We start from the raw sequence: 23,571 nt of genomic DNA, 5'->3' as shown, positions 1-23,571 counted from the left end.
TTAAACATATCAGAATTTCTACCCTGATGTGTTTACTGTCAACCCAAAGTTGTCAGCATCAGAGATATACACTTATCCCAACAATGTTGTCACACTCCTCTTTAACAATTGCTTTTGTATGGATTTTGCCATATGAAAAAAGTAGCTGCATTAACTCATAACCACATTATATATGTTGTTAATAAAAAGTAAAGGAAATGACAAATGAAAGAAATCAGCATATTGTATAAACAATGATAGCTGCCTGTTCATAGTCATCGTACTGGAGTAGTTGCACACGTGCGTGTGCACACACACACACATGTGCACACACTCACAGAGCTGGGGGTGGAAAGGTGAAGGGGCAGTACATCAGAATGCTAAATTTACTTTGTAATGTTTATGAATTACTTGATAGAACACTGGTGCCCACCCCAAAGGCACCTTAAAATAAACTGGAAACTTCTCTAATATGCTGATTTCCAAGCTCCTCCCTAAATCCCCATAAACCTGAGTCTCAAAGCTGCAATCAGTGCACTGAAATTTTTATCTAACACCCAGATGCTTCCAAATTGGATGTAAGGGCCACCCATCATTTATTAAACACATTGTCATGTGGTGGTTCAGTTTATTAAAGGTGATGCTGACAGCAACCATTAGAGTTAGATGTTACCATCCCCACTTTGCAGATGACAAGAGGAAACTTTTAGAGGTAGATGCAAAGCTAGTATTTGAGTCTAGATCTCTCAGATTCAAAAGGTGTGTTTTTTTTACAACACACCAGACTTAAACCAAAAAGCTTAAAGAGAGTTTTATAACTGGGGCCAAAAAGTGGCCAGTGAAAGGAATCTCACAAAGAGCCAGACGTTACTTTTTGTCTGGTCAGCAGTAGTGTTGTTTTGAATGTTTTGAAAACTGCATGGGAACCAGCTGGATATCAGGGAATATCAAAAAGACAATACCTCCCGAAAAATAAGGAGGAGGCTCCTTATTATATATTATATGGATAGCCTTCTTTGAGGAGTATACTTGCAAAACTTGTTACCTTAAATGTTTAATGTTTTTCTTTATTATTGTTATTATTATTATTTATGTGTTCAGGTGTGTATGTATATAAGCTTCTCCAGTTCACAATCATACCTCCCACAAGGATGGCTGCTTCATGTAGCCAGTACAATCTTCCAACTAAATGGCCTCCTTCCTTCTTATTTATCTTTTACCCTGGGATCCTAGATACAATAGGGTTCCTATTTAGACAAGGCTGCTACTCTGAGGTACTCATGACTACTCTGTGCTACTCATGACTCTGAGGTAGTCATGTTAGAGAACCCTCCCATATCACAGAGAGGCAATTTCAGCATTGTTTGTGACCTCTGCTTTAAAACTTTCTTATTTGGGGGCACCTGAGTGGCTCGGTCAGTTAAGTGTCCAACTTCGGCTCAGGTCATGATCTCACAGTTCGTGGGTTTGAGTAGCACGTCGGGCTCTGCACTGACAGCTCACAGCCTGGAGTCTGCTTCGGATTCTGTGTCTCCCTCTGTTTCTCTGCCCCTCCCCGGCTTGTGCCCTCTCTCTCTCAAAATAAATAAACATTTAAAAAATAAAACTTCCTTATTTTTTGAAATTTGAAATTTAAATAAGAAATAATGTATTTGAGTAACACAAAGTGCTTTTTTTTTCTGTCAATCGTTCCAATAATCAGACAGGGAAAAGGAATTTAGCACCACTTTCTACGGATGCGGTAACCAAAGCTGCGGCATGCAAAGTGTAATGTGAGCTCAAAAGTCAGAGTGGGAATTATATCCAGGTCTTCATCTGCCCATCCAAGGCCCTTTCAAGGTTCTCTGGTCTTGGGGACGCTGAGAACTCTCTTTCTGGAAAGCTGAAGTTGCTCCTGAAGGGCCTGGAACCAACACAGCCTCAACAGAAAAGCTGATCATTGACCACTTAAAAAATTTACCAGTTAAGCTCTTTCAGCTTCTGAGAGTCAAGTCTAAAAAATTTAATGTACTAACTATATTGTGAATGGAAAAGGATAACTCATGGCAATTTTTCTACTTTGTTAGTGTATACAATTTACTTAGATATAAAGAAAGAGAGTCCTGACCTTTTTTTTTAAAAGAACTACTTAGGGGTGCCTGGGTGGCTCAGTCGGTTGAACGTCTGACTTCAGCTCGGGTCATGATCTCGCAGTTGGCGAGTTAGAGCCCCGCGTTGGGCTCTGTGCTGACAGTTCAAAGCCTGGAGCCTGCTTCTGATTCTGTGTGACCCTCTCTCTCTCTCTCTGTCCCTTCCCCGCTCATGTTCTGTCTCTCTCTGTATCAAAAATAAAGATAAACATTGAAAAAAATTAAAAACAAAAAAGAACTAATTACAGGGGCACCTGTGTGGCTCAGGGGGTTAAACATCTGACTTCAGTTCAGGTCATGATCTGGCAGCTTGTGAGTTCAAGTCCCGCGTCAGGCTCTGCACTGATAGCTCAGAGCCTAGAGCCTGCTTCAGATTCTGTGCCTCCCTCTCTCTCTGCTCCTCCCCCACTCGTGCTCTGTCTCTGTGTCTCTCTCTCTTTCAAAAATAAATACACATTAAAAACAGTTATATATTATTTAAACCTAGTAACACCATGAACACTGTTTTTGCTTACTAAAATCATGTCTTCAGAGTAAGTTATTTTTGGAAATGACTACAGAAATAATCACATAAGCTTTATGAAGAAATTTGAGACAGGAGTTGAACATATGGCATGCACCAAAAAGATACATTTAAGAATTCACCAAATATTTTTTAAAAAGCAAAATGTCAAAGTGGTACTTTGGGGAACATACTATGGTGAGACAACATTTTTGTAAAAGCAAACAAAAAACAAAGAAAAAGAAAAGTAACTTGATTTAGGTAAAACTGATGTTAATCAGGGATATGTAAACATACTTGCAGAACCTGCAGGCAGTAAGAACAGGCACATTTACAATGCAAGTTTGTAGGCATTCAACATAAACCAATGGAGTCAAAATGTGTCTCTCTGTAAATAAGAAAAAACATTTTAAGACCTTATTTCATTGTTTACTTTAAGGCAATCATAGAATATTGTTTACAGATTTTAATCCATCAGTATTTTCCAGATATTTTCATCTGAAAAGAAAAAAATATTTTGTGCTTCCTCTTTCCTTATTAGTTCTTTTAGAGCTATAATTTTTAGAGCTATAATTCTGTCTGTCAATAAAATGCTTCTGGGGTGCCTGGGTGGCTCAGTTGGTTAAGCATCCAACTTCGGCTCAGGATATGATCTCCTGGTCTGTGGGTTCAAGTCCCGCATGGGGCTCTGTGCTGATAGCTGGGAGCCTGGGGCCTGGGGCCTATTTCCGAGTTTGTGTCCCTCTCTCTCTCTGCCTTTCCCCAACTCACACTCTCTCTCTCTCTCTCTCTCTCTCAAAAATAAACATTAAAAAAAATAGGCCACAGACTACTTTGAGCAGCATCATTTTTTACTATTGCCATCAACAATATGAAGGCAGAAAACCCTCATTAAACCCAAGAGTAAGTGAAAGAAAAGCATTTGAAAACTTCCATTAAAATTAGTTTAGAACAATCTGCTGAGAAAATCATTATTTTCTTCCTGTACTTTTCACAACTGTGCTGTGACTCACACAACAGACAAAAAACAAAAATGAAAACAAAAAACTGAACACCAAATGCTTCTAGTTCTTTCCTGCAAACTTAAGTCATCCTGGCAACTTTGGAGGACTCAAAAGGAGGCTACGTATGTACAGCTTCTCTTCTCTAGAAAAGATTCACAGCACCAGGCACTCTTCTTATGGCAGGTAAAAAGCCCAGTTCACCTGAGTGACAAATGATAAATGGCATAAGCATCCTTCTGATTTCCAATGGTTTCTGTTTCAAAAGAATTAACATTTCTTTGTTATGTTGTCGGAAATAAATTAATTTACAACTGCAAAAAGTACTGATATCTACTCCTTTCCCATGTAATACTGTTTTTATTTTATATGTTTTGAGTAACTTCCACATGTGAGCGGTGTATTACTAAAAAGTATTATTTGTGCTGGTAAGCAACCAGAATACTCAAAAATCAGTACACATATATGTGGTGGAACTATTAAGAAATCATTATAACATTTTAAACTTTAAATTTTAAACAGTCTGGAAATTTTTTTAATTAGAAGTTCACAGTGTTATTGCCCATGCAAGAAAAATATTCTACGAAATGCAACTGCATAACCTATTTCCTAGTGGTTCCAAAGTAATCATGAAAGGTATGTAAAAATTGCTCATGAAAATACCTTAAATAGATTATACACTACTTACATGTGATTTGCTTTCTTTTATCCTAAGTCCAACATGTTTTTTTTTTAATATGAAATTTATTGTCAAATTGGTTTCCATACAACACCCAGTGCTCATCCCAACAGGTGCCCTCTTCAATACCCATCACCCACCCTCCACCCCCTCCAACCCCCCATCAACCCTCAGTTTGTTCTCAGTTTTTAAGAGTCACTTATGGTTTGGATGCCTCCCTCTCTAACTTTTTTTTTTCCTTCCCCTCCCCCATGGTCTTCTGTTAAGTTTCTCAGGATCCACATAAGAGTCAAAACATATGGCATCTGTCTTTCTCTGTATGACTTATTTCACTTAGCATAACACTATCCAGCTCCATCCACGTTGCTACAAAAGGCCGTATTTCATTCTTTCTCATTGCCAAGTAGTATTCCATTGTGTATATAAACCACAATTTCTTTATCCATCCAACACAGTTTTTCTACCAAGGTTGGACAAGAAGACAAATTCCTTGAATAATGGATAACTGCTCAGCTTGTGTTTTCACTAAATATATGACCAAAAAATCTATGAATTAATGTAAGTTAAAAGTGCACATAATGCTACAACACTGTACTAAAACAAACACAGAAAGATGGAAGTATGGGAATAAACATTATTTGAAATAAAAATCAAAAGAAAATGCAAAGAGAATCAACTAAAATATTCACAGTGGGGTATAGCAAACTATACTGTGAAATTCTACACTGCCATTAAAATTATATTGCAAATGATAGTCGATGACAGTGTGTTTAAAGTTTATTGTTAAGTGAAAAGTTTTTACTATACATAATATTATGAGAAGTATATTATTAAGTGAAAAGTTTTTACTGTACATATTATGTAGTATACACATAAACATTTATATGTATTATGTATAATTTATACAAGTATACAATTACTAATGTTTACTAGAAATTATATCATTACTTATTTAAACAAAACTGAAAAAATATATACCCTACAGTATGAATAAGAAGGAAGATGTAATTTTGAATCTGCTCACTAGTGTCTGATTAAAATTTCAACATCAATACTATCGCAACAACAATGCTTCCTTTTAAGACTTTTTGGGCATTTTTCATTTTGATTTCATTTTTTAGAAAATATACATTTTGAGAATATATGCATCAATTTAGCTATTTGGAAGAAATCATCTAATGAAGTGTAAAATTAAAAATTTAGATTTTCAGAATGAATAATATTCTGTACCAATTAAAGGAAATCATAAGGCCAAACCATTTATTTTCACTTGTAACAAAATCTAAACCTATCTTCTTTCCTAGGTATACTGTAAACCTAATCAGAGATTATGGGATTTCAATATAGATATGATTAAGCTGCTTCTCCTTTACCACAGAAAGATCAAAAACAACTAAGGATTAATCTCTAACTGAAGATCAGACAGACCAATATAATGCTCACTAGATAAGTAAAAATACCAAATTCACAATAATATTTTGCCATGAAGGAAAAAGGGATGACTGGCTCGTTACTAATTTGAAATAAATTTGTTTTGCAATTACACATCTGAATCAAAACCATGGCGCATTCAGTCAAAACCTCAGAACCCAAAAATCTGGAATTAGCATGCTTTGAGTGTTTCCAACTCCCTTCAGGGGTATCAAAAACAAGAAATCTATCTTATAGTAAAATTTATTTAAATTAATAATGTCACGCGTGCCTCTTTTAGGGACAAAGCAACATGGCATCAAAAAGAATGGGCAAAAAAGAATGAGAGCTACTCCTCTAATTTGATTCTATATGGCAAATAGATACCTAATGCCATTTCTTGAGAAATGAATTCCCTCCCCTACCCACTCACACACATTCATGTGGTCATATCCCTCTCAATCACCCAAGAACACACCTTGGAAGACCTGTAAAGGGTATACTGACCTAGGCTTACCTCTGAAACAACCAAAAAATGAGAGATGATGGATCAACACTCAATGTTCATATTTCCCCATCAAATTCCTGATGAGTCACAAGTTTTAGCCAAAGATACTAACTCACTTTAATCTTGGAGGTTACACAAATTATTTAATATTCTATAAACTTGTGGTGTTCTTTTCAAATAATGTGTCATTCTATATATAGTCATCTAAAACTGGTTTGACTTTATTCACTAAATTATGAGTCATACTTTGTGAGTGGAATTACATACAGAAATTAATCTTCTGATTTCATACAAAATCAGAAACCATTTTAACCCTGAACTTTATTTTTACCTCTTAGGGAATTTATCACTGTCTGCCTCTTCCCCATTGAAATTTCCATTCTCATACATCATAGAGTATCTCATGACACACAGAATGGTGAAAAAGCAAATTGTCAGGAAATATATTTACTGGACAAATATTATTATTCCTTAGCCAACTGACCATACTTTGAGATCGCTTTTTAGCAGGAATGAACTTCAAAAGATTTCAATTTAGATTCTTAATAAAAAGTGAAGGCTAAAATTGAGACAATCAGAGAGTATTTCAAAGTATATCTTGGCTAATCTCTGGTAAATGCAAAACATCAAAAAATTATAAAACATGACATCGTCCTGAGACTTCTGAACCCTCCAGATACTAGATAGCTACGAGCACACGTAGCTATTGAGCACTCTAACCTTGGCTAGTTCTGTGCTCTAAATGTAAAATGCACATTGGATTTCAAAGACTTAACACCAAAAAAAGTAGAAAATTTAAAAAAATACTTTTATACTGATTACATGTTGAAATGATCATTTTTTATAAAATTACATAAAATATAAAGTTACATAAACATATTATGAAAATTAATTTCACCTGTTTCTTTCTACTTCTGAATGGGTCTTCTAAAAAATTTAAAGTTATGCAAGGTGGCTGGCTTTCAGCGGGCAGTACTGATCTAGGGACTGTCTCCCCATACTGTTGCTGGCCTCCTCCTCTATTGCCCTCTTCCCCCCTTCGACACCTTCTTTTTTCTGTTATTTTTTTTTCCACAGTTGCGACAATGTCAGGAGGGAGGTCTGGAATAAGGAAGGAAGATCTAGCAATTCTGAAATAAAAACTACAACCATGATGGAATATGCTAAGAAATTAAACAGAAATTATGTTCATACGACTGGTTGACTAATCTAAATTATTAATAAAACGACAGCTAACTCTTGAACAACATAGGGGTTAGGGGCACAGACTCCTGTGCAGCTGAACATCTGTGTATGACTTCTGACTCTCCAAAAACTTAACAACAACAACAACAACAAATCCGCATAAAAGTGGACCTGCACAGTTCAAACCTGTGTTTTTAAGGGTCAACTGTATACTGCTGTCCACCTAAAACATCTAAATGCATTGATATTTCTGAACTCATTTTATATGTTTTATAGCATTTAAGAGTTTCTAATAAGGTATTTTTATTTGAAATTTTGAGTAATCTCAATATAGTTCAAAATAAAATTCATTTTCCCAAACAATGAACTCTACTTTAGTGAACAAAACATTTATGAATACAAAGTCATACACTCCTATCAACTGCACCTCTTTATTGCTGACCTCTTTTTTCTTCAAAAGTCTATCATTCCTTTTCATCTCCCAATTTCCTTTCCAGATGGCCGTCTCTAAATCTTTTTGTTATACTGTTCTTTTCCTTGGCCCTTTTACTTTTCCCGCTATACATTTCCCCTGTATGAGCTCAGGCTCACGTATTCCTAACTACAGACACAGTATCAAGAGAGTAATGTCATATTTCCCAATGGGAGGGCCTTGCAAAGTCACTGCAAGTAAGAAGAGAGAGGCACTGCTTTCCAAGTTTTTCAGGTGCCTTAATAATTGAAGTAACTAGGGGAGCCTGGGTGGTTCAGTCCGTTAAGCGTCTAACTCTTGACTTTGGCTCAGGTCATGATCTCACAGTTCATGGATTCAAGTCCCACTTTGGACTCAGTGCAGAGCCTGCTTGGGATTCTCTCTCTCTCTTTCTCTGCCCCTCCCCTGCTCGCTCTCTCTCTCTCTCTCTCTCAAAATAAATAAATCTCAGTAACTATAAGTAATCATCTGTAATTTTCTTAATTCTGATGACTTCATCACTGTCACTTTTCACTTGCACCGTTTCCTTCAAGTAGATTTGTCAGTTCATGAGGATACGTTCAGTGTCTTTTGTTCTTAGGCTTTTTTTTTAAATCTCCTAAACCTCACTTAGATGCCACAGATTCTCAATAAATAGTGGTAGAATGAATGAACAAATGTTTAAAATCTCACAATTGCCTAGCTCCGAATGAAAGCATTGTGTTTTTTTTTAAGCTTCCATATACAGGGAGCTGAGGTGAGTGTGTATTTTGTTAGACAAATGTCACTGACCTGATGATATACAAATCAAGTATCTCTTTTTCTCCATTTTTAAAACAAGGCATGGAGGTGTAAGTGTGGAACAAAAAGGCTTGTGCTCAGATCTTCCGTCAGACATTTGACAGCAATTTTGACACGTCATCTGTCTGATCTTCTATTTCTTCCCAAATATTACTATCTGGGATAATAATATATTCTTCCAGGGTGTAACAAAGATGAGGTACAATAGGACTAAGCACTTAGCAGTGAGTCTAAACCCACAAGGAATGATCTATAAATGGAATGAGGTTGTAGCTGCTGCAGCCACGTAACTAGCAGTAACAACAGCTATTGTCTATCTACATAACTGGATTTCTGACTTAAAGAAAAAGCTTCAACTAGAAAACAAAATATATTAACAAACACGCTGTGCCTTCTTTTAAATCTGAATCATTTACTGTTATGTTTAGAAAGTATTTCATTGTAGCATCCTATATTCATTTCCCTGGTTCTGATCAGTAACTTCCTTACAAAATTGAACTTTGGGTTGCAATAACCATTGTAGGGTTTATTTCTGTGTTACCTGAATATTCCAATCAAATATAATCAAGATAAATGCAAACATTGCTTACCTACAGCTCTTTTCTTAAAGTTCCAAAAGAGAGGACTAAAATCCTACACAAATGAAAAAAAATCCTTGAAGGCATCAATTGTCTATAAACCTCTAGAAATGTCTCTGACACTTTTTATCACATTTTAAAGTTTTCCTTTCCACCTTTTTCCCTGTCTGCAATTATGGTTTTAAAAAAAACCTTCTCTAGGGGCGCCTGGGTGGCTCAGTCTGTTAAGCATCTGACTTTGGCTCAGATCATGATCTCCCCATTAGGGAGTTCAAGCTCCGTGTTGGGCTCTGTGCTGACAGCTCAGAGCCTGGAGCCTGCTTCAGATTCTGTACCTCCCTCTCTCTCTGCCCCTCCCCTGCTTGCACTTTGTCTGTGTCTCTCAAAAAAATAAACATCAAAAAAAATTTTTTTAATCTTTCTCTAAATTACATTTTAACACTCAGCCTCTCCTCACAACACTTTAACTTCTCAGTATCAGCAGCATCTGCCTTAGTTAGCCACATGCCTTCCCAAACTCTAAAATGTGTTCATCATTGGACTCTGCTCCACTTTCAAAATCTGGAAGAATATTCTCCTCTGACTAAAGACATCCATCCTTACAAATTTCTCATTCCATTAAAAATAGTAAACTTGCTATTAGTTTTCATTCTGACCTCAGGCTCTCAATTCTTACCTGTTCTTAGTTTATTCATCTCCTGGAGCTGCCCTTGCCCCCCTACCCAGCCCAGATTTATGGCCCTTCTGTTCTACAACATACTATCTCTAGAAAGCCCAGCTCTGTGTTTTGCATCATGCGTGCCTTGCTAATCTTCTAACCAAGCAAACCTCAGTTGTTTGCTAGACCCATTCAGACTACAGACTAAGTACTGCTCAAGAAAGTGAGGCAATTGTGTTGACTAAAATGTGCAGAATTGTTAATTTTGCCAACTTCCTCCTTATGGGTCTAGATTCTTTTTACAGACCTCTTGCATATTCTCTGCTACTTTCCCCAAGCTCCTATCCCCATATCCGTTCATCTGAACCTATGACCTCGCACTTACCTGAGAAGACTACAGTCACCATTACATGCCAAACTCCTGGCAAACAGGCTCCTTATTAGTCTTATTACTACTGAATCCCCATCCTGCGTACAGGGCTACACAAATAAGGAATTCCTTACTTAACTAATAACCTGACTCAATTTCTTTCCTTTTCTAAGATGTGAACATCTTCTTATGCTAGTACTGATCACACGGACCTCCTTAGAACAGTCTGAAACTTGCTCCTGAAAATTACCATCCCACCTCCTTATACTTCCATCCCTTCTTGCCAGGGGATTCCAACCCGAAAAAAGTAAATATGCAAATTTTCTTTTATTCTGGCTTAACAATATACTCTTCATTCAATAATATTACTCCCTTGAGTACTATTTAGTCCCACAATTAGCCTTAAACTTCATTTACTTCTTGGTTTTGTGTCTTCAAGACCCTATATGACCTCAAACACGGGCAACTGGCCTTCTTTCTGCTTCTATTTAACTGTAATATACGTATTTTTTGTCAATGACAACTAATAGACTTTTCAACATTTTAAGTGAAAGAAAAATCAAACAGATAATTTGAAAGAATACTATGAAATCTGCATAATCACTCCATGCATTCAAAAATTTCAAAAATGATAGGGCACCTGGGTGGCTCTTTGTTGGTTAAGCTTCTGACTCCTGATTTTGGCTCAGGTTATGAGTTCACAGTTGGTGAGATCCATCCTGGCAGCGCAAATATTGCTTGGGATTCTCTCTCCCTCTCTCTCTGCCCCTCCCCTGCTCGTGCACACAGTCTCTCTTTCTCTCTCTCTCTTTCAAAAATAAACTTAATAAAAATTAACAAATGATTTGCTACACATGAACACCACACATTTCATGATGATGCATGAATGTATGGCACTCATCACTAAATAATGCGGCATGCGTCTCATAATGTCATTTATCTAGCTTATATATAATTTTTCCCAATTCTACCAAGATTTGAGCCTGTTTGTTGTTGTTGCTGTTTTAACTAGGATCAAATACAGCTTTATGCACTGCATCTATTTATCTTTCACTCTCTTCTAATCTAGAAAACTCCCCCTACCATAGTGTGACTTTGGAAGAAACTAGGCCACATATCTAGTATGGTTTTTTGGGGTTTTTTGTGTGTTTCTTTTAAGTAGGCTTCACACCCAGTGTAGAACCCAACTCGGGACCCAGCTCAAGACCTGAGCTGAAATCAAGAGTCAGTCACTTAACCAACTGAACCACCCAGACGCCCCTGGAATGTTTGATGCAGGATACTAAACCTAGGAAATTTGTCTGATTATCTCTTCATGGTTTAGTTTAACCTGCTCCTCTTTCCCTGTATTTTTCTGTAAACTGAAAGTTAAGTTTAAACAGGTTTATTAGATTCAGCTTAAACATTCTAGCAATAATATTTCAAAAATGGGGCCAGAAAGAGACTTAATATCGCATCCATCAGAAGGCTTATGGTATCAGGCTGTCTATTAATGAAGCTAGGTTTGATCACTTATTTAAAAAGACAACGGCTAGATGCAATTAAGAAGTGATACTTGAGCACCATGAGAATATGTCTGCCCAACATACATTTACCTAATGATTTTAGCATCTGTTGATGATTCCTGACTCATTTATTTCAATGGGAGTTATACATAGTAATTTTCTATTTCTAGCATTTCTTACATGAATCAACTCACATTATTTTGTACAGAACTGGTCCCTCATCAACTAAAGAAGAGTTCCTCCTTAGAAAAACAGGCTAACCATTTCTTTCCATTTGATTATTGTCAGCATTGTTTCTTTTTTTTTTTTTCAAGAGTTTCACTATGGACTTACAGATTTTACTTCACTGAATGTTTTTTTAATGTTTATTTGAGAGAGACATAGTGAGAGAGCACATGTGTGTATAAGCAGGGGAGGGGCAAAGAGAGAGAGAGAGAGAGAAAGAAAGAATCCTGAGCAGGGTCTGTGCCATCATTGCAGAGCCCAATGCAGGGCTTGATCTCATGAACCATGAGATCATGACCTGAGCCAAAATCAAGAGTTAGATGCTTAACCAACTAAGTCACCCAGGTGCTGCTCATTCAATGTTGTACAATCCATTACAGTCACTCTTACTGGAGTAGACCACTGAGAAGACAAGACAGTTGGTTAACCCTCAAGCTGGACCCATGCAGTCAGAGGCTCCTTACCTCCTCCCGTCCTTGAGATGTACATTCCACACACTGTTCCTACACTAGGAGTCATTTCAAGTATACAGTCTTAAGAGGATAATGTGTTGTTGAGCCCATCTGGACTGGATCTACTAAGACCTATATATAAACTTTTAAGATTCTGGTGGATAGATACAGAAATCGACTTGTCTTGCGGCCACCCAATGTAAGTTCTCTTCTTATTAAAACTGTCACAATCGAGACAAATGTGCCTCTTGCTTCAGTTTCTCCTTACCCTCTGAGTAAAGGGGCCAGTTTCAAATTTCACCCAGAAAAAAAAAAAAACCTGAGGTTGCAAACCAACAACACCTGATGTTCAATTTTTTTTTTATTTTTTTTAACCGTTATTTATTTTTGAGACAGAGAGAGACAGAGCATGAACAGGGGAGGGGCAGAGAGAGAGGGAGACACAGAATCTGAAACAGGCTCCAGGCTCTGAGCTGCCAGCACAGAGCCCAACGCGGTGCTCGAACTCACGGACCGTGAGATATGACCTGAGCCGAAGTCGGACGCTTAACCGACCAAGCCACCCAGGCGCCCCACCTGATGTTCAAATTAATTGAAATTCGACAACTGGAAAGCCCTTCAATCAGGCTCTCATCTATAGTTACAGTTTATAAATAAAGCTGATACAATCTTACTCATCTTTGGACATTTCCTTACTTTCTGGCACAATGAGATATCCCAGGATCATCTTGTACTTTTTCTGCCCAGACCTAGAAGCAGCCAATTCTCTAAAAAGCTCTGGTCCCCTTGAGTAGGAAATGGGATTTAGAAACCATAATTTGTGCACTAAGTGTGCTCATTGCTGCTGGAGAGACATTGTTTAGAAGCCTCTTCAGGAGACAGAGCTAATGAATATATTTATTTTTAAAAGCTTTACAGTATAATTTAACATATGATAGGTTAGTCCCCTCTTCGCTCTCATTTTTGGTATTTATCCTGGATATCCTTGCATTTTTATTTTTCTATATTTAATTCAAAATCAATGTATCTACTTCTAGGAACTTTTTACTGGTCTTTCTATTGAGTTTGTGTCTCACACACACACACACACACACTCACAAACACACACACAAACACAAGTCACATACAATCTTGGGAACTGATCTCTTCATGATGCTGTCACATCATATCCAGGATATTATATTTGTTCAAGTTCATTTATTTCTTTTTTAAAATTAATGGATTTTAACCACAGATTCAAGGACCTTCTCCTCAAGCCTCACCCTCCTTTAAGTCTATTCAGCATTAGCCCTACTGAACAACACTTCTCCTTTACAGACACACACACACACACACACACACACACACACACACGTAAGCTTCAGTGGGTATTCTCCTCTTCCTCTTTTTTTTTAAATTTTAACCAGACCCTTTAGCATACACTCAGAAAAACTGCAGGTGCTTCCCAAATTTTTGCCTTTGGAGAAGTTATTCCCTTCTAAAGTTTTAGTGTAGATAATTTTTTTACTATCTATTTCTAGCTTTCAGTGTGTTTTCTAACTTTAGAGCTGAATTTCATTGCACACTGGTCATTTTATCCAAGAGTTAATATTGGAACTTCAAATCAGTGATATGTCCAAAGCTGAACCATTCTCCACCAAGTCAGGTTCTCCTCTAGGTATTTTTATTTTCTGGTTTTGTTTTATACCACTAGTTTTCAAGTTATCCAGATTCCAAAACACAAAGGTGGGTTTTGAGAATCCTTCTGGCGTTGGCCTTCAAATCCACTATTTTTATGGACTTGCAGATTTACCATTATCTTTGCAATCCATTTTCTCACATTCATTCACACTGCCTTCACTGTGGTTTATGTTTTCCATTCTTTATTGAAAAATATTCACTTTTGGGGCGCCTGGGTGGCTCAGTCGGTTGAGCGTCCGACTTCAGCTCAGGTCACGATCTCACAGTCCGTGGGTTCGAGCCCCGCGTCGGGCTCTGTGCTGACCGCTCAGAGCCTGGAGCCTGTTTCGGATTCTGTGTCTCCCTCTCTCTCTGCCCCTCCCCCACTTGCACTCTGTCTCTCTCTGTCTCAAAAATAAATAAACATTTAAAAAAAAAAAAAAGGAAGAAAAATATTCACTTTTTTAAGTTCCAAGGAAAGTATTTAATAATGGAAGATCTTTCACACATCTGAAGAGGCAATTAAAAACAGTATCCTAAAATAACATCTGGCAGTTATATGTGTTTTATGTTATTAACAAATAGATTAAACGAGCTTGAAAAAAATGTCACATCCAAATATGTGTAACAGTGAAATTCTGAGGTGAAGATGATGTTGATAGTGAAATGTTGGTAGACAGAAGAGACACCTGTATTTATAGATTTGCTGTGTTATGGAAATCAGTAGTTCTGTTTTACTTGTGCAAAAGACTAATTTTCCACTTCACACTGCAAAACCCTTGAGTAGAAATTACATTTTAAATTTAGTAAGTCAGTATTTGTTGAGTTTTTTCCCCAGGTCCTCTGCAAAGCCCCACAGACATAGAACCATCTAATTCTGTCCTGATCACAGAACCACAAGTTTCCATGATTGGGTTCTCTTCAGAAAATCCTAGAGTTGTGGAAAGATTTGTGATGCTATGGTTACTTAAAGGTCCTTTCGGGACCAGTAAATATCTCTGTGTAAATGGTGCCATTTTCTATTATTTCTGGCCACAGCACTCACTACTGAAAGTGACTACAGTAACTTTAAAATATGTACCAAGAATAGAGACCAGTTGTTTCAGATTAGCTAAAACAAAACAAACTCCTCTCTGCAAATGGAACATCCCTATACAGAAGGAGGGACATAATGGTGTCAATTCAGACATTCCTCTCACTTGTGCCTTTACTCCCTGTGAGGCTTTAAGGAAGTTACATGTAAGTCTCGGTTTCCTCAATATAAAATAATGATATTACTTACGGCAGAACAAATGAACTGCATTCATTTGACACATCAATAAATGTTAGTCTTAACTCTTCTCGCCATCTCATCTTGATTAATGAAAACGTTGACTCTCCCTACTCCAATATGCTACCAACTTCCCAACTGACTCAAAAATATGTGGTTCCTTTTATAATTTAGCATCTGACTATCAAAATGTGTATCTATACACATGGATTCTGTATGAATGCAATTAATGTCCACAATTAAAGTTTAAACAAAATATTCAGCTATATTATTCAGAGCAAAATGTATAGAAAGATAAATTTGTAAGTTAGCTGTAACTTTACATATTTATGCAAATAAAGTTTCTAATTTTCCCTTATTATGAGGCTGCTTAGTGATGCATTCCATTGCATCTTTCAGAAAATCAGGACAGGGTTCCCATGTTCTCCACCATAATTCTCTCCATTTCGATTTATATATGGCCCAAGAAATAAATCTTACAGCCATGACCCCAGCAAGGACAGTCCAGAACACATTTATCCTAAACACTAACTAAAGTTCTCCCATTGCCTTCTCTGCAACTTGGAATGGAGAAAATGAAATCAGCACCTCTATATACTCCAGATTTCAGCCCCAGAAAACAGCAAGATAATGCAAAACAAACAAAAAGCTTTAAATTTACAAGAGAATTACAAAAACACAAAATCAATTAACCATAATGTAAGTTTGCTATTTAACAGAAGTCTAACAAAACAAATGAACAGCAACAACAAAAAAATGCCCCAATATTTCCTTAAAAATCTAAAAGCTATGAGAATAACCAAAAGTAGTAGAGGTTGTCAATGGCTGGATATATCTCTTCTACAGACCAAAATTAAATAATAAAAATAAAAATGATAAATATTATATTTCTATAAAACTTGCTAAATGTGGACTAGCTGTGTGTGCATACAGAAATCACTTATTAACTAAATTTTATTTAATAATTATCCTCAAAATCAAAGTGTAGTGAAAGTAATTGTCATTATCGTCATTAATGTGAAAGTTTATGTTGCCACAGCCAATTACTATGGAGGACTTTATTATATTTTAAAACATCACACAGAATTATGAAAATGGGATTTAAAAAAATAAGTTTATTTTATTTATTTGAGAGAGAGAGAGAGAGCACACACACATGGGAGGGACAGAGAGAGTGAAAGGGAGAGAGAGAGAATCCCAAGCAAGCTCTACACTGTCAGCACAGACCGGAGGCAGGGCTCAAACCCATGAACCATGAGATCATGACCTGACCTGAAATCAAGAGTCAGACGCTTAGCTGACTGAGCCACCCAAGCATCCCAAAAATGGGATTTTAAAGGCACATTTGCAGGTCACTAGAAGTAGCAAATAATAATAATATGAAAGAATAAGAAAACAATAACAATAACTTCAGAGCAGTGAGGAATTTTTTAAATTAGTTTTTAATTACATTCCAGAGCTCCATAAACAAGTTTCAGGAATAAAATTCATCACGATTGCAGTTTTTATGCACAAAATGGAATTCTCTTAATGGCAATGTGATAAAAGAAGTGAAGAAAAAACTGGATTTTTTTTTTAATTTTTTTTAACGTTTTATTATTTATTTTTGAGACAGAGAGAGACAGAGCATGAATGGGGGAGGGGCAGAGAGAGACGGAGACACAGAATCGGAAGCAGGCTCCAGGCTCTGAGCCATCAGCCCAGAGCCCAACTCGGGGCTCGAACTCACAGACCGTGAGATCGTGACCTGAGCCGAAGTTGGACGCTTAACCGACTGAGCCACCCAGGCGCCCCGAAAAAACTGGATTTTAAAATCACAGCTTATCATTTAAAAACAAGAGTTTTCAAAAGTCAGACAGAATATATAAATTAAATTGAAATAACATGCTTTCTTCAATTTCCTTCTCATCATGCAAACAATTCTAAATATCTGCTTCTCTTCTACTTCCAGTGTAGAGTTTTATGTGATTCGCTGCACTGTATAATTGCTTACAATACCAGCAAACAGTAAAGAAGTCCAGACCATACTCTTACTCAAGAGGAATGCTTTCAAGAATGTAACAAACATTGGAGCTTTTTCACACACTTCATACCATATAAGCTCAATTAAAAAATGACTACTGTACCTAAGAAACAGTTATTCACATAGCACATGATTCTTTTAACTAAGAAAATACAATATTTTTGGCATATGTGTGTGCATTACTTTTCTAGTTCATTATTTTTTAGTCTAAAGGCATCATTTGCTTGCATAAATACAGTAGCTCTTCTAACCAACAGCCTTTCATAATAATTAGAGAAAATGAACTGGCTATCTTCTTTTTAAAGGCAGTATAACTTTTGTGGTTAAGAATATAAAGAGTGCCTTTATAAATATGTTTGAAACTTTCCCCCCATCTACATAACATCACTACGGTGTGGCTGCTTCATGAATACTAAAAAAAAAAAAAAAAAAAAATCAGTGTGCTCCTTGCTTGCCTTTAATCATGTAAGGATAACTATAAAAGGAAAAAAATAAATGTTTATTTTTAATTATGAAAACTCTATTCAAAAATTTTTGGACAAACCACACACTCAAGACAACACTCCAAAGGGGGGTTTCTTTACAATGTTCAAGACTGGAACAGAAACTGTAAAATTAATTCAACAATCCAGGATTTTTCAAGAATGTCCAAATTCTGGCATCCCACAGAAAAGTTCTAGGAAATGTAACAGGCTCTTTTACCTTTGTGATGATTTCTTTGCCAAGATACAAATAATAAAATACTCGAGGTCAGCTAACGGTCCAATAACCAATTTAATTTATGTGTCTTCCTACCCTCACCCTTCATCTTTACTTCCCAAGCCCTTTCTCCTTGCAAAATTTTTTTTTTCCTCTCAGAAAGCAGTGGAAAATAATCTGGATGATTAAGTTGATCAGAATCCGGGTGGATTGCTTACTAAATGGAAGAACAATATTATTTTTCCATGAGAAGCCAGTAGGCGGTGCTAACTCTAGGATACTACATTCAAAGATTTTAAACCAAAACACGCATAGAATAGGTGATCAGTTTAAAGAGTTGTACACTTCCCAGTATGATTCATGAAAGAAGAAATTTCAAAAATTTTCATGTCATAGAATTTAACATAAATATGAAATTTAATGAATTATGATTATTAAATAAATGAAAACTTAACATGATTTAAAGGTTCTTAATATGATCCTTAGTTACAGAATGCAAAGCACAACTACGTATTTGTTCCACATTAAAATCCTGTGGCCATCTTCTTCTGCCCCATTATAGTGTCAATCTCATTTGTAAACATCCTACATACAGTACAGTACAAGCTCTGCCCCCATCTTTTGACCCAATAGCCCCCATCTTAGGGCAGCAATGAAAATTCTGGTTTGATTATTCAAGTTTTTTTCTTTTTCACTCACCGTTTCTCTCATTCAAAATAACTTAATGATTTACAGTACATACAACCTAAGAAATATTGTACACGTGCATTAGCTTGCATTTTTAAATAAACGAGCACTTCTATTTATATACATTATAACAGCGATAAAATAACACAGAATGTTGAAGTGGCTTTTTAAATGTTTTGTTTGCTATTTAAACCATATGGAAGACTACATTTTAGTAATGTGCTCGCCACACACACACACACACACACACACACACACACACGCCAAAATGTAAAGCTTAGTAACATAATATTTGTGTCACATCTTAGAACTATACCCTTCATGATATCAAGTCTGATAGTCCACAGACAAGATATGAGCTATCTTGTTTATATAAATGCAACAGGACTTTCTTCACAGAAAAAGCTACCCTGAGTATAAAAATAACTCACACTGCAACTTCCAAAGACCAGTAAGAGAGCACTGTGAATTTTTTAAAAAAAGCTTTCTAGACATTGCAATAAATGTTATTCTTCTACAGATAAATGATCATTTGTACTCATAACTTTTTCACCACAGAGAGTAAATAAATATAATCATAAAACTTTCATTCCACCAACTGAGATTACAGACTTCAAAATATTTGCTTTAAAAGCCACAAAAGTGTATGTAATTAACCCATTTTTATGGGCCCTTTTGTATTGTGGAATTAGTTTTGTCTATAGATAACCTAGAAGAAAACTTAGTCATAGAAGTAAAAAGTTATTTCATTTACTTTAGATTTACTTTAACAGAATGCAAATTATATACACATAACAAATTTAAGGCTGAATTTTTTCATTTAAGGGGGGGAAAAGAACATCAAAGCTTAAAAGTCAAATCATTTAAATAATAGTTACCCTCCAGATTTTAAGATTTAAAGTATGACAAGAAATTTTTGTGGACAGCAAGTTTTCCAGCAGATTCTGTCACTGTGCTTAAGTGCAGAAAAGGTTTTTTATTACCAACTGGTACATCTCCAAAAAGCTGTGCTAGATGATACTAGAAATAAGTAACAGAACAATCATAAAATATCTTAAACTCCACAGAATACCTTCAACACTGAGTACTGTAATGTTACCAATACACCGAAATCACACCATCACCAACCCCTACCCTTTGCCCTGTGCCCAGTTCTCAGGGCAAAACCTTTGGAACCACTATCAGGTGGTTCTGTCCCTTTAAAACTTAAGTAAAAGGCTATTTTGTACCTTAGGGGTGTAGTCTAATTATTCAAACTAACAGTCCCGTCCTCAACATTAAACCCAACTGACCATCACTGAAAGTAACTATTTCCCCATCCCCTGGAAGACGCCAGAGAGCACTTAAAACCAAAGCAACACAACCAGATAAGAAAAGATCCAAAGACAACACCACTAAGAAAGCAAAACCCTTCGGAACAGACAAAACGGGCTGGGAAAGACCTACTGCGTTGTTTACTCAAGCCAAAGAGGAGGAGTAGGAGTTGAGCTTGCTGGGGCTGGGGCCATCCTCAGGGATCTGGAAATGTCTCGAGCTCCCGGCCCGCGTGGCCAGGAGCCAGCCCCCTTCGGAAGATGCTGCCCCCGCCACTTCTCCCCACGTCTCCCGCGCGCTCCGAGGGGCCGCCCCAGCCGGCCCGCGCCGCGTCCTCGGCCCTCGCCCCTCCTGCTCTGCAAGTGGCCCTCGGAGAACTTACAGGGCCCGCGTCCCCAGCCGGCGCCGGCGGCGGCGCAGACACCGCCCGCGGCGGAGATGACCTGGGCGCAGCCGGGGGAGGGACTGTATTTTGCGCACATCCAAAAACGATCCCGAGGCAGGGAACGGACTTTGGCTTTCCCTAGCTCCCGGCACGGCTTTCCCCACCGCGGGCTCGGACACTGCCCAAGACGCGCGCGCGCGCGTACACACACATACACACGCGCGCTCTCACACACACACACACACACACACACACACACACACACACACACACACAGCTTCCTTTGCCAGGACCAGTGTTGCCATTGCAAACCCGGGAAACGCCTCCAAGGGGACCAAGTACCTGCTCTCTGCGAGCTGCTCAGCTGTTCACTTCATCCTCCGTTGACAAGGAAACCAAACCGCACTTCATTTTTTTTTTTTTTCCAGAAAAACCTTCCACTGCCATCATTTGAAAATTGATTTACGGGGAGGGAAGGGGAAGGAAGAAGGGATAATATATAGATATCAGGATATCTATCATAAAATTATCTCGGTTTTTAAAAAATTCAAATGTGCAAAAGTCATAGTTAATATAAAGGAGGAAAAAAGTATTTTGCTTAAAAATTATCCCAGTAACCAGCTGCAAGAAAAGTTTCATGTTATCAATGGGTGTCAAAAACAGGAGGGAAAAAACGAATTTGTTCTCACCGGCTTCCAAAAACGGCACAAAAAATAGAAAATTAATGCCTTTGCTCAGTGGTTTGTACCAGTATTGCAAAGCCACAAACTTGTAAACACTGCCGTAAAATCCCACCTATACAAAAATCTTATCAGAAAAAGAGTATGCAAAAAAAAGAGTTAGAAACATGCTTTTTATTTTTACAAAGGAAAAAAAAATAGGCACCATACTTCACATCGTTTTTTCCATAAAACCAGTTGCATATTTTGCTGGACTTGGGAGTCGCTCCCGGCGGGCACGGTCGCCACGGACTCCCAGACACAGCGCCTTGTCTACAGAACCATCGCATGCTAGAAAAACTTGGATTCAGGAAAAGGCTCAAAACCATGCTCCTCCAGCTTTCCCAAATATAAACAATAATCAAAGAAGTGGAAAAAAAAGAAGAAGAAGAAAAACAAAAACAAAAAAACAAAAAACAAAAAAAAAGGACAAAAAAAAAAGAATAGGACAAGAATGCCACTGAGAAGGTACTCACCGAGCGGGAGTAAAATGTTGGAATAAAAATGAGATTTAGTATAAAATACAGTATGGCGGTGGAAGAAGGAATGAAGCGCGTTTTTTTCTCTCAGTCTCTGCCTCAGGCACTGACACGTGACTCGGAGCAGGGCTGACTTGCAGGCAGCCGGGAAGGACCGAGGCTGCGAGGGGGGAAGCCCCACGGAGCCCAACTCCGGCGGCGAGGCGGCGGCGGCGGCGACTGGGAGCCCGGCGCCTGAGAGCGGCAGCACCAGTGGCGGCGGCAGCGGCAGCTCCCGGCGAGGCTGCCTCCGCTGTGAGCCCAGACGAGCAGGTGCCCCTCACGCTGAGGCTGAGCACACGCACACGCACACGCAAGACAGGCAGGGCGCCGGGGAGAGGGGGAGCGGAGCGGGGTTGGGCCGGAGGCGCGCAGCTGCCGCCGCCTGTGCCGCCGCTGCCGCTATTACTGCTGCTGTTGCTGCTGCTGCTGCCGCTGCTGCCGCTGCCCCCCGCCGCCGCCGCCTCCTCCGATGGGGAGCGCGTGTTCTGGGGCAGCCCTGGGCGTGCTGATACAACGCCCAAGAGGAGGTGAACAACTTGCTGCTCACCTCAAAGTTGTTGCTTGCCACTTCCTTATGCATTCATCTATTTTTTTTTTTTTTATTTGAAGGTAGTTACCTGGAAAGAGATCCCACCCCTTTCTCTCCCGAAGTTTCACTATTAAAACCCTATGTAACTCATTCATTATTTTTTTCCTCCCTGAGTGCCCATTTCTCATCCCTCCTAAGCTGCCTTTGCCTCTGCTGTTCCTTTCCCCTGGATCTGCACTTCCCCCTCGCGGTTCTCAGGGAACCTGGCGCGGCGCGATACTGGGGGCGTTGTCACGGGCAAAGCCACCGTCAATCTTTATTGCCATCAGAACGGACAGCATCTCTTCTGCCGTCACCAGAGAAGAATGTTTGCAGTTTGAAAGACAAAACAAAATCTCTCGTTTAGGAAACCCCGTTCCAGGTTTCTTTCTGCAGGTTGCAGAGCAATGGGTGGGGGCATGGGTGTCGTTAATTTATTCATTCGTGGACCAAGCATTGTTTGTTTCGTCTGCCTGTGCGCGCGTGCTTCCAAGCTCCTCCGTTCTCCATGGCAGAGGCTCCTGCCTGACTCTTGCTCAAGTTGTGGGCTGGGGCTGGAAGTCAAAGGAGAGGTTCAAGGGAAACAAGTGAGTCCATTGTGTAAGTGCTCTCTGAGAGGGAGTGAGCACTTGGCGGTCGAGAGGGGGAGACGTGCACCAGAAGTGAGGCGGTGGCGCAGCCCGCGGGAGCCCAGGTGGCTGAGCCGTTGATTCTGAAGGTGAGGGTGAGAGAGGGATTTCTCTCTCCACCTAGCAGCTGACTTAGGGAACCTATCGCCAGAACAAAGATTCCATCCACCAATTGCTGGTTGCACTGGGATTCTTCTATTGCTGCCTGTTGAAGAATCGGCTTTCTGGGCGCTGGAGCACATGTACTTTCTTCATTTGTGTGCAATATTAACATCAGGACCATCTCCCTATGGCTGCTTTGAATCTGGGTTGTGTGGAATTAATTGGCATCTCTATGTTTGAGAATGAACAATTAACACAGTTCCGCAGTTCACAGATTGCTGCCCCTGATCTTTATCTCAGTGTTTCTAATGTTGACATTTAAGATAAAATGCCTCCATCAGAGATGATCTAACCTGGACAATTCTGAAAATTAAGTACACATCCATTATAGAGAGCTTCAACTGCAAATATGTTTCTCAAACATTCTGGTCAGAATTCATTGACCAAATAAAGTATTAATCCACAATTTAAATAAAAGGGATTTAAAATAACCATTAAAATGTCATTAAATATTTATTTTGGTGAGTTGCCAACTCTACACCCACTTATTATACATACATTA

The 23,571-nt window shown here is 38.5% G+C and overlaps 1 protein-coding gene across 6 annotated transcripts in view; it reads right to left on the bottom strand.

Annotated features, from left to right (window-relative positions):
* The window catches only part of RALYL (RALY RNA binding protein like), a 708,596-nt gene extending 686,124 nt beyond the window's left edge, over positions 1-22,472 (bottom strand). The window contains exon 1 of one of the 6 annotated variants that reach the window (XM_060610811.3): positions 22,258-22,472. The gene's annotated coding sequence lies outside the window, so the exon portion shown is untranslated. The other 5 variants (XM_060610815.3, XM_060610814.3, XM_060610808.3 and 2 more) reach the window with 5 other exon arrangements.
* Between the last annotated feature and the right edge of the window lie 1,099 nt (positions 22,473-23,571).

Source organism: Panthera onca, chromosome F2 (genome assembly GCF_046562875.1).
Source record: "Panthera onca isolate mPanOnc1 chromosome F2, mPanOnc1 haplotype 2, whole genome shotgun sequence".
Classification (NCBI taxonomy): Eukaryota; Metazoa; Chordata; class Mammalia; order Carnivora; family Felidae; genus Panthera; species Panthera onca.
Note: the sequence above shows the minus strand (reverse complement) of the source record. Positions and strands in the feature narration are given on the sequence as shown.